The sequence below is a fragment of the Rissa tridactyla genome, chromosome 7, assembly GCF_028500815.1.
Source record: "Rissa tridactyla isolate bRisTri1 chromosome 7, bRisTri1.patW.cur.20221130, whole genome shotgun sequence".
NCBI classification, from domain to species: domain Eukaryota; kingdom Metazoa; phylum Chordata; class Aves; order Charadriiformes; family Laridae; genus Rissa; species Rissa tridactyla.
This window is the reverse complement of record NC_071472.1, coordinates 47,650,508-47,659,926: the sequence shown is the minus strand read 5'-3', so window position 1 is coordinate 47,659,926 and position 9,419 is coordinate 47,650,508. Positions and strand designations below refer to the sequence as shown.

The following is a 9,419-nucleotide window of genomic DNA, read 5'->3' as shown; positions in this document are numbered from 1 at the left end:
TCCCCCTTAAATTGGTAATTTCAGCCCAAATCTTCTCCCATGGCAGAGAGAATATTTCAGCTCCTGCCCATCTCTGCTTACAAAGTCAGTGCGGGGATTATTTTAATTAAAATGCTAGGTGAGAAAATCATTAGAAAGATAACAAACAGGCCAGATCACCCATTACCTGTGGCTGGTATATATATGGGATTCTAATCCAATTTAGGAAGCTTTCAAGCCAGTAAAACAATTAATTTTAAAATGCATTTCAGTCAAGATGAAAAACTACTTTGTTGTGTGCTTTGGTTTTTAAGGTGCAAGATGAATAAGACACAGAAGACAACAGAAAAGCATTTTCTTCTTGTTTTCGTTTATTAATGACACAAATGCGGTGATTACTCCTAAGTGAAATTCATCAGAAGTCTCCTGGCTGTTTATATCCAATTTTAACACTAGTTGAAATACTTCAAACATTTTGAAAGTGATGTTAGCAGACAGTGTTTTTCTACTGTTAATTGCTTTCATTCAAATACCCACCCCCCACCAAAACATCAGCCACAGAGGAACGTGTCATGGTCCCGCTGTGTCCGGTGTCGGTGCGGCCTCACTGGGAGCACTGTGCAGTGCCCCACCACTGGAGAAGGATGTGAAGGTCCATGAACACGGCCAGAGGAGGGCAACCAAGCTGGCGAGGGGCTGGAAGGCATGTCCTCTGGGAGTGGCTGAGGGCTCCGTGTCTGTCTCCTTTGGAGAGAAGGAGGCCGAGGGGCCACCTCCTGGCTCCTGCAGCTTCCTGAGGAGGGACGTGTTGAGCTCTTCTCCTGGGATCTGGGGACAGGACGCCTGGGAACGGCTCAAAGCTGCGCCAGGGGAGGGTCAGACATGAGGAAGCATTTCTTTACCGAGAGGGTGGTCACAGGCTGGAACAGGCTTCTGGAGAAGCGGGGAAGGGGATTAGAGCCGTCTCTGCTGGAGTCTCCAAACTGCAGAAATCAGGACTCCACTTGTCCTTCTCTAGAGCGAAATTAAGCTGGTTACAAACAGTATTTGACAATAATCAGGTACATTTTACAGTTCCACTATTTAATCACTTAGATTTGCAGCCCAGCGAGATGAATGTGTCGAAACCTATTTATTCTGACTCCTACAGTACAGCCAGATACTCATATTCTGTGAATCCAGACTAAATGGGACATAAGTTTAAATCACATCTCATTTTGAGTCTGATTTAAGGACACCAAATCTTGCTGCATTTCACAAGCCTGGAACGACAGCCGTCCATGACAAAGCAAGACTGCCCAAAGAAGATTCTGCTGCCCTGGAATATTCTGTCCTTTCCACTTGCAGGTGCTAGGCAGCTCTTAAAGCCTTCAAGAGAATATTAAATATTCCAGAAAAGTTTTTGAAATGATTAGATACGGGGCCACTATGCAAGTACATACAATACCATTACCTTACATTATGTATTTCACTGAGCTCAAAATTTTAATTGTTATGTTGGGTTATGTTACTACTTAAAAATAGTAGGAAAATCAGTGTGATGCAGGAAAAAAGCTCATTATTATACCGTATTAAGTGACAGTATTGAAAAAGAGGGTAGTGTGTAATTAGACATAAAGTGTATCCAAGCAGATATTTACAGTCTTCATTACGATGCAGGACAATAAGTCACTGAAGGCAAAAATACACTGCAAATACAATGAAAGTCACCATCAATTTTGCATGCCACGAGAACCTTTAAAATGAACAGGAAAATATGATTTCTTCCTGCAAATAAACTTCACCAAAAAATTGCTATTCGGTTGTGATGTATTCCATTCTTTTGAGCAACCTTTTCCACAGTTCTTCAGCTTGTTTTTGGGGAGGGAGAACAAAAAGAGGAGAAGGGAGAAGGAAGAAAAATGAAAACAAAAGAAAACATTTCTGACTCACGCAGCATAAAATGTATTCCATAGCAAAAGCAATCAGGAACAAGAGGAGAAAAAAGCGCACCCTATTTTTATGCCAAAGCTATATCATAAAGTAATAGTTTAAGAACCCACTGTATTCATAACCTCAGTTTCAGTACAAATGCTGTATTCATTAAAAAGAAATACAGGGTGGCAGGGCTGGATTTATCACTGGAATTTGCACACTGCCGTAAAGAATGTCCTCTATTAATGACAACAGCTGTTGGTTTAATAACCCTAGAAAAGATCGTTAAATTCCTTCACATTTCCCAGAAACAGATGGAAGAAATGCAAAAGTGTTAAAGCATATGGGAGAACATATTGAAATCCAGCAGCCTCCTGGAGCGGCTAGGAATCCTAATGCTGCAGTCTCCCACTTTACACTGGTCTCCTTGCGGGTACCTAAGGTGCGTGTATTGTGGAAATAATGTAAATACCAGAAGAGGATAGCAGAGGCTTGATGTGCCTCAGGCGGCATTTGCTCTGGCAGTTTATCATCACTTACGCGATGTTTGCAGGCACAGATTTCCTTTCCCCTCTATTTCCTTGTTAGCTTCTTTGCACCTAGAACTGCACACACAGAGGAATCCTTTCATCAAAGAGCTGATAATAAGCCTGTGAATGTAGGTCACCTTCTGCACTTCCTAGAACAAGAAAAAGATTCATTTCAGGAAATGGGAATTTCTCAACAGCCTGAAATAAATCACAGCAGGTCCCAAACTCAATTTTTTCTGTGATGAGGGACACTGTGGCATTCAGACATTGGTGTATAATTTATGCACACGCCTTAAACACCGCACAAGAACATCTAGGAGCATTTGAATGAAATATTGTTGGCGTTGTTGCTAATACAGGCCAGCAATAGTGGCAAAACTTGAAGCAAACTTCAAGCCCAAAGCCGCAAGTAAACTAAAATGGGAGCCCAGCCGTTTCCACCTGATGTCTGCAGTAGGTGTACTCCCTCCCTCCCTGCCTTTTCTCCCCTTTCCCATTCATTTTGGCTGCCCCGGCATGTGGCAGAGCTTGCCCATGAAGGACGGCGAGGCCAGTCTGGGCTCAGCCCACTGCTGGAGCCGGCCAAGTTCAGCACCTGCAATCTTCCACCGCAGCAGGGGACAGCAGGATTGTCCCGACAGAAAAAGCTAAACTAGAGCTGGATGGCTACTAGGAAAAAGTCTCCCTGTGTAATTGAGCTGACAGCACACACAGGGAGAGAGATACAGCTGAATGCTCTTTGGGTTTCCGCTAAAAGACTGTTCAGCCACCCATACAGCTAGTGATACTGAAAACAAAAAACACAAAAAAACCCCAAAACCCCATGCATGTAGAACAGGTACAGGTCTTCAGCGTTTGCAAATTAATATTGATTTAGGCCAGGTAGGGAATCTGTCCCCAGACACGCGTATTCAAGAGAAATTCCTTGCCAACAAATTCCTGGACAAATCACCAAAAACAAATAACTGAAACCTCCTGTAAATGCCAGGGGCTCAGTTCTGCAGTTTGCACAATGAAACTGCTGTGGTGAAAGGCAAGGAAGGAAATCTCCTGACATGAAATTCGGGTGCATAGGCTCCTCTCCTCATCAAAGCTGCTTAAAAAGATTTTTTTTAAAAAAAAAAAAAGGCAAGATGTTTTTTTCTATCAGAATTTCAACGGGATATTTGATCAGCTTTATTTGCAACTGATTTAAATGTAGAGACCAGGCTTCTCTGTAAGAGGCTGGATCAGGATTCAAGAGGTCTGTGACTAATTGCTATGTGATTTTTGAGGCAACACGTGCAATTGCTCTCCACAGAGGCCAACGGAGCAAGGGCAGCTCTCCTGCTCTGATCACCTCTAGGGGCTGTAAATGAAACAGAGACTCTCTCTCCAAAGGTCACGTGCTTCTTTTTATGAATAAAATACTTTCTGCAATGATTATGTATTGAGATGCAGGATGCTATCTTTGATGTTCTTGCCAGGTTAATAAAGTTTGAGAGACGAGAGGGAATTTTTGTTAGCACAGATGGAGGTATTAACTGACAAACCTTGCAAATTAAATGCTTGGAAGGCACACAGGGTGCAAAATGCAATAAATCTAGTAAATCATTACTAGTTCATTGTTATTATCAGATTACTCTGCCTGCAAATAGCTAGTGATGACTGAAAAATGCTGATTTGCATTGATGTGGGCCTCAAGTTCTCCAAAGCAATTTCTTACTTATAACTCAATTAGCCAGTTAGAACTAACGTGATTACAGACACAGAATGCTGTCCTGTTTTCCTGTTGCAACTTCCCTTTCTTCTGATTTACGTTGCTTTAACAGCATCCTAATATTTTATAATGTCCCAGCAAAAAAAAGAGGCCATGTTGTTTTAATTGAACCTGCAGTAGGAATCAGCTCTGTCCCTTCTGCTTCCAGCTTTGTTTCTGAATTCAACTGGATGTTTTCGAAGCACTTCAGCGAAAAAGTAAACAATGAACATTGGTATTTCTTGACCTATACGCAAATTATCTCCACTCTCTCCGCTCAAAAATGCCAGGGGTTTTTTATCTCCTCTACAATTATCTGCTTTATGAAATGTCACAGCAAAGCTATAAGAAAAACTGGGCTTTTTAATGTTTGGGGTTTGGGGTTTTTTTAAAAGTCTTATTGCATTTTCTGGGTGAAGAAGAGGAAGAATGCTAAAATACCGAGAGCCAGGTCTTTGGCTGAGGCTAGTGAATCCCCACTGAAATCAATCTGCATCAGTTGCATAGGTGGCCAAAAGCTTTTAAAATGTAATTCCTTGGGTTTTGCGCTCCCCTGCCTCCCCTGTTTTCTTTCTGACTGTGAACGGTCGTTTCAGATTTGCATCATACCCCGCGCCACAGCCGCACAAGCAAGGCTGGCTCTCTGCAGCTCGTTCCCAGGCGTCCCAGCGGTTCTGCTCATCCATGGCAGCAGCAGGAGCGACCGCTCCCTGGTGTGACAGGAGCCCTCGTGGGACGGGCTGTAAAGCTCCTCCAGACGCAGCTCACCTGCAGACGAGGAAGATGGGAGTTTTGTAGTGAAACCTCAAGAACTGCTAGAGGGTAAGAACTCACTGCAACACTTCAGCAGTAAACTGACCCGCAAATCTCTAGAAGGCAAAAGTTTTTGGTGCAGGTACCACCCGGCCGCGGCCGTACATTCACTAACAGAAAGGTGCTCAGGCTTTCAGCTCCCCCCATCAGTAACACCTTGAAGGCACCACACAGCAACATACAACCGCAGGCTGTCAAGGGCTGGCATAAGAAGAACGGTGGTGATGGCTCATTCATGTGCAAAATTTAAATAATAAAAAATCACCAACATGCCTGGAACTACTTTAAGAAAACAAAAGCATAAAGGCCCTCGTAAATTATTCCTAGCTTGAGCTAAGGTCTTGGAGCAATTTCTTAACATCTTCCACGCAGAACAAAATTAATACAGGGAGGAAAGAAAGATTTCACTGGGTTTATAACTCTGTCCTCAAACTGGGAGCAGCGTAAAAGTTGAGAGGAATGTCCAAGTCTATTCAGCACCTACAAGAGAGGGAATGAAATGACGGTATTTGTCTGTGCAAGAGCCCAGCGTAACAGCACTCTGCTCATAAGGCACCTGCTGCAACCTAACAGCAGGAAGTGAGGGGGGAAAAAAAATCAGAGCCTGCATCTATTTCCATTCCATTTCTTTTTCTTTCTTTTTTTTTTTTTTTCTGATGGGGGAGGTTCTTGTTTTCCAGCTAATTTGAAGATTACAGTTTGGAACTCAGCAGGGAGCCAGTTGGCAGACTGAAAAACAGCCAGACAGAGCCTCAGTGGCTTTTTCTTGCAAGCATAGTCCGGAATGCATAGGAGGGCCGGCAATCTTAGAACAGATACGATTTTTCTTCCCCCTTCTGCTCTTACAGGCTCTGACCATGGTGAGGCAAACAGCGAGGTTTTCCTCAGGGCACGAGAGACAAGCTTCGGTTTTCCTGCTGCTGACAGCCGTGTAACTGAGAATTAAGAGCTGATTTTGTCATATTTACCTCAAGGTATGATCAGTGAAACAATTTTTAATGCAAGCAGGGGAAATTAAGATCTGATTCAGTCTGATTGAAAATAGTTTCCCCCCACAATGGTCTATGTCTGGGACAATAAGTCTAAAGGCTCAAAAGGAAGGTAAGTACCAAATCCAATTACTTCTTGGAGGCACAGCTGCGCACTGGAGTGCAACTCATGCTTGTAAAATAGCCGCTTTCTCTGTTAAAGATAAGCCTGAACTTGGAGAAATTTGTGGAAACATAAGAACATTTAGCAGTTCAGTGTCCCTCACTGCATGATGTGGTGAAACCTTATATCTCACAATACGCTGTTCTTTTATATTGCTTTCCACTCATACATCCCTGGGCTCTAAACAGTCTCAGTATCTCCATTTTGCAGCTGGGGAAGCTGGGGAATGAGCAGGAAAAGGCTTTGCCCAAAGTAACCCATCAGATAGTGATGGAGAACACATTAGAAATCCAAACCATAAACACGTTACCGTCTTCGCCCAGATGGAGAGAGGGATTTCTTACGCTTTCAGTTTTTCTGAACAAATGTACAGGAGCTATGGAAGAATAAAAGGACACAACAACAAGCCAATATAGACTGTCTTCCTTCTTTCTGTATTGTATATCCGAAATAAAACTCTCTCGCTAGCCAGTAATGAGCTTTTCTGCACTTTTTCACTGGCAAAGTAGAGGGGCTAATTTTCATACCAATAGACGCCAAAATTACAGCCTGAAATATGAGTGCATACCGAATACCTGGGCTGAAGAGCAACACAATGAGACAAACAAAATAGCATACACCTGCGGGTGACATTATTTTGCTAACCCAGCGGGGATTTTATCCTGAGCCTTCTCAGACTCCTTTGCCGAGGAAAGAAGTCTGTCCTCTGCCTTTCTGGGCAGCTGAGGCTTCCTGGAGACATTTTGGTGGCCTGCTCAAGAACACAGCACCATTTCATATCACCTGTAATGGGGACAAATGGGCAATGTCAGCCTTCAGAGGAACACGTGCGTCACAGCAGCGTTTTCATTTTGAGGGGTAAGAAAGTACCAAAATGCATGAAGCTGACCTTCTATTTGGGGAAGAAAACACTATTAATAAGAGAGAGGGAGAGAATTCACAAAGGCATTTTCCTCCCTCTGTGGTCCCCAGTAGGTCTAATATCAGTACGCCTCAGCCCTCCCAAACGATTCATTTAACCTTCACAGTTTAATCATAACAATAATATTTGTCCTTTTCTCACAGCACCTGATGATTGCCGTATTCATTACACTGGAGCCGTACATCCTCTGAAAAGAAGCACTCGGGCGCTAGTCAACCACAAGGCATATATTTTCTCCCCGGGTGCTAGCCAAGTGTTTGGAAATAACCTTTGTGATGTACAGTAACCACTAGACTGTAATAGCTTTTGTTCAGCTGCTGGGAAAGGTTATAAAGTTTTGCAGGGATTATTTTGAGCAGATTCCCCCCCCCACTTTTAAAGGACATTTATGAAGTCCTTTTTGCCGATTCCCCCCTCCCTGGCGACCGTCTGAGCACCACCGGGTGCTCGGGACTCGCTGCCCGCAAGAGCTGCATCTGGCAGGGATGCCTCGTCCTCGGACTCACCCGGTGAAGGTGGTCCAGGCGCTGGTGGGGGGGACCGGACCCCCCTGTCCCCAGCCCAGGCAGCACGTCACTTGGGTCCCTGCAGCCCAGAAACTGAAAGCTGCTTTTGGGCCGTGACTCCGCTGGATTAGGTTCAGCATCTAACCCTAGAGTGGGATCAGCTTCCCGCTGGGCCCCATGCCTGTACGGACCACAGTGCCAGGCCCGGGCCGGCCCGCTCCAGGCGCAGCCCGCGGATGGGGCCCTGCCTCTGCCGAACGCCCCTGTCCGGCCACGGTCCCCTGTCCTGCTCAGGACTCCCCATTCAACCATCACCCACTCGGAAATTAGCAGCCATTAGGCAACATGACACTTTTGAAAAAACGATTTGGCAAGTCTCTGCTTACTGAAAGCCTTGAAAATACTGAGAGACCTGAGTGCAGGCAAAGTGTCTCATCACAGACGAGAGCAAGAGCTGAAGCCAGACCCTGGACCCAGCCAGCACCTCCCCAGCGGGTCTGCAGGCTCCGCGAGGAGCCCAGGCGCTTCGTGCCACGCTCCGTCAACGCCCCAAGGCAGCAGCTCAGCCGTTCCCAGCCACGGGGATGGGGAGGATCCGTTCTTCACATTCACAAAGTCCTCCCAAAACAGCACAAACAACCTGCGAGGCCTCTCAGACAATTTGTCCTCGGCAAGACCTCATTTCTAAGGGGCAGCAATGGGTGTCGGGAGATGGGAACCGGCTGAAGCTGAGGCCTGACACACCGCCCTCTGCAATTACTGCGAACAATAACCTCTCCAAAGATGACATATTCCTAATAAAAACGTGGGCGAGGGGGTGACTTGGAGGACCAGACCGTGAAGCTGTGATCAGCTGTGCCAGCAGAGGCCACCAGTTGCTAACGATGCTCAGGGCCAGGGGGCTGCCCGGGAGAGCCCGGCCCTCCGGCAGGCTTGGCAGGGCTGCCGCCACTCCAGGCACGAGGCCACGACCGATGGCCACCCAACAGCGTGCAGCCGCAGCACAGCGGGGAGCGGGCAGCGTCTGCATCACCCGGCTTCGGGGACTGGGGCAGTCCCAGCTGCTGCTCTGAGCCCTCGGAAACACCTCTGCAGTGTCACTCACCCAGGTGACATGACATACAGATGCCCGGGGAACACGTGTACCACACACGCCTGAAAACAGTCCAGAAAAGCGCTTCTGCAGCTCCTGGAAACCAGAGAATGAGTTAGCAGTACAAAACCAGGTAAATTTTTTTTTCTCTGTGTGGCTTTGAGGTACAGCGCAGACTTGAGCCCTAATACACAGCAGAAAATACCATACACAGGCATCATTCATACAATGAACACATGACTAACCCACGAAATTACAAGCATCTCAAATTCACCTGACATCAGCACCGATTTCAGGACCTTTGCACCCTCGAAATCCTACCTTTACAATCGCACCCAGCACAATAAGCAGCCAGACTGTGCTTATAGCAGCGCATCCCCCCGCTGTCTCTCCCTGAAACACGATTCCTGCTGATTCCACCCCAAAGTTAAGATGCAGCACACCTTGTCGTTACTACCATTTACAAATCACCTGTTCCGAAACATCACCCTTCCATGAAAGCCACGGCAGGATTTTTATTACAGACCACACTTTTTATTGCAAATTATGCCCTTACTAAAATTAATAAAGGATAAATTTAAAGGAGAAAGGCTCTACTTCTTCATTCATCTACGTCACAGACTACAGCCTATTTGTCAGATTCTCCCTTTCTTAGCTCCCCAGGAGGCTGTAATTGCACAGAAATCTTTGAAGGAGGATTCAAAGGCTTGTGACAGGATGGCATGTAGTGGACACTAACTCCTTCTGGTATGTTACATTTTCTGTTCAGGAA

General features: G+C 45.7%; 1 long non-coding RNA gene across 1 annotated transcript; it reads right to left on the bottom strand.

The window, feature by feature from the left end:
• Nucleotides 1-353: 353 nt before the first annotated feature.
• Nucleotides 354-4,914, bottom strand: LOC128912737 (uncharacterized). The gene is made up of 3 exons (XR_008467746.1): nucleotides 4,771-4,914; nucleotides 2,434-2,572; nucleotides 354-993 (listed from the first exon to the last, which is right to left on the bottom strand). It is a non-coding gene; the product is annotated as an uncharacterized LOC128912737 (long non-coding RNA).
• Nucleotides 4,915-9,419: the final 4,505 nt, after the last annotated feature.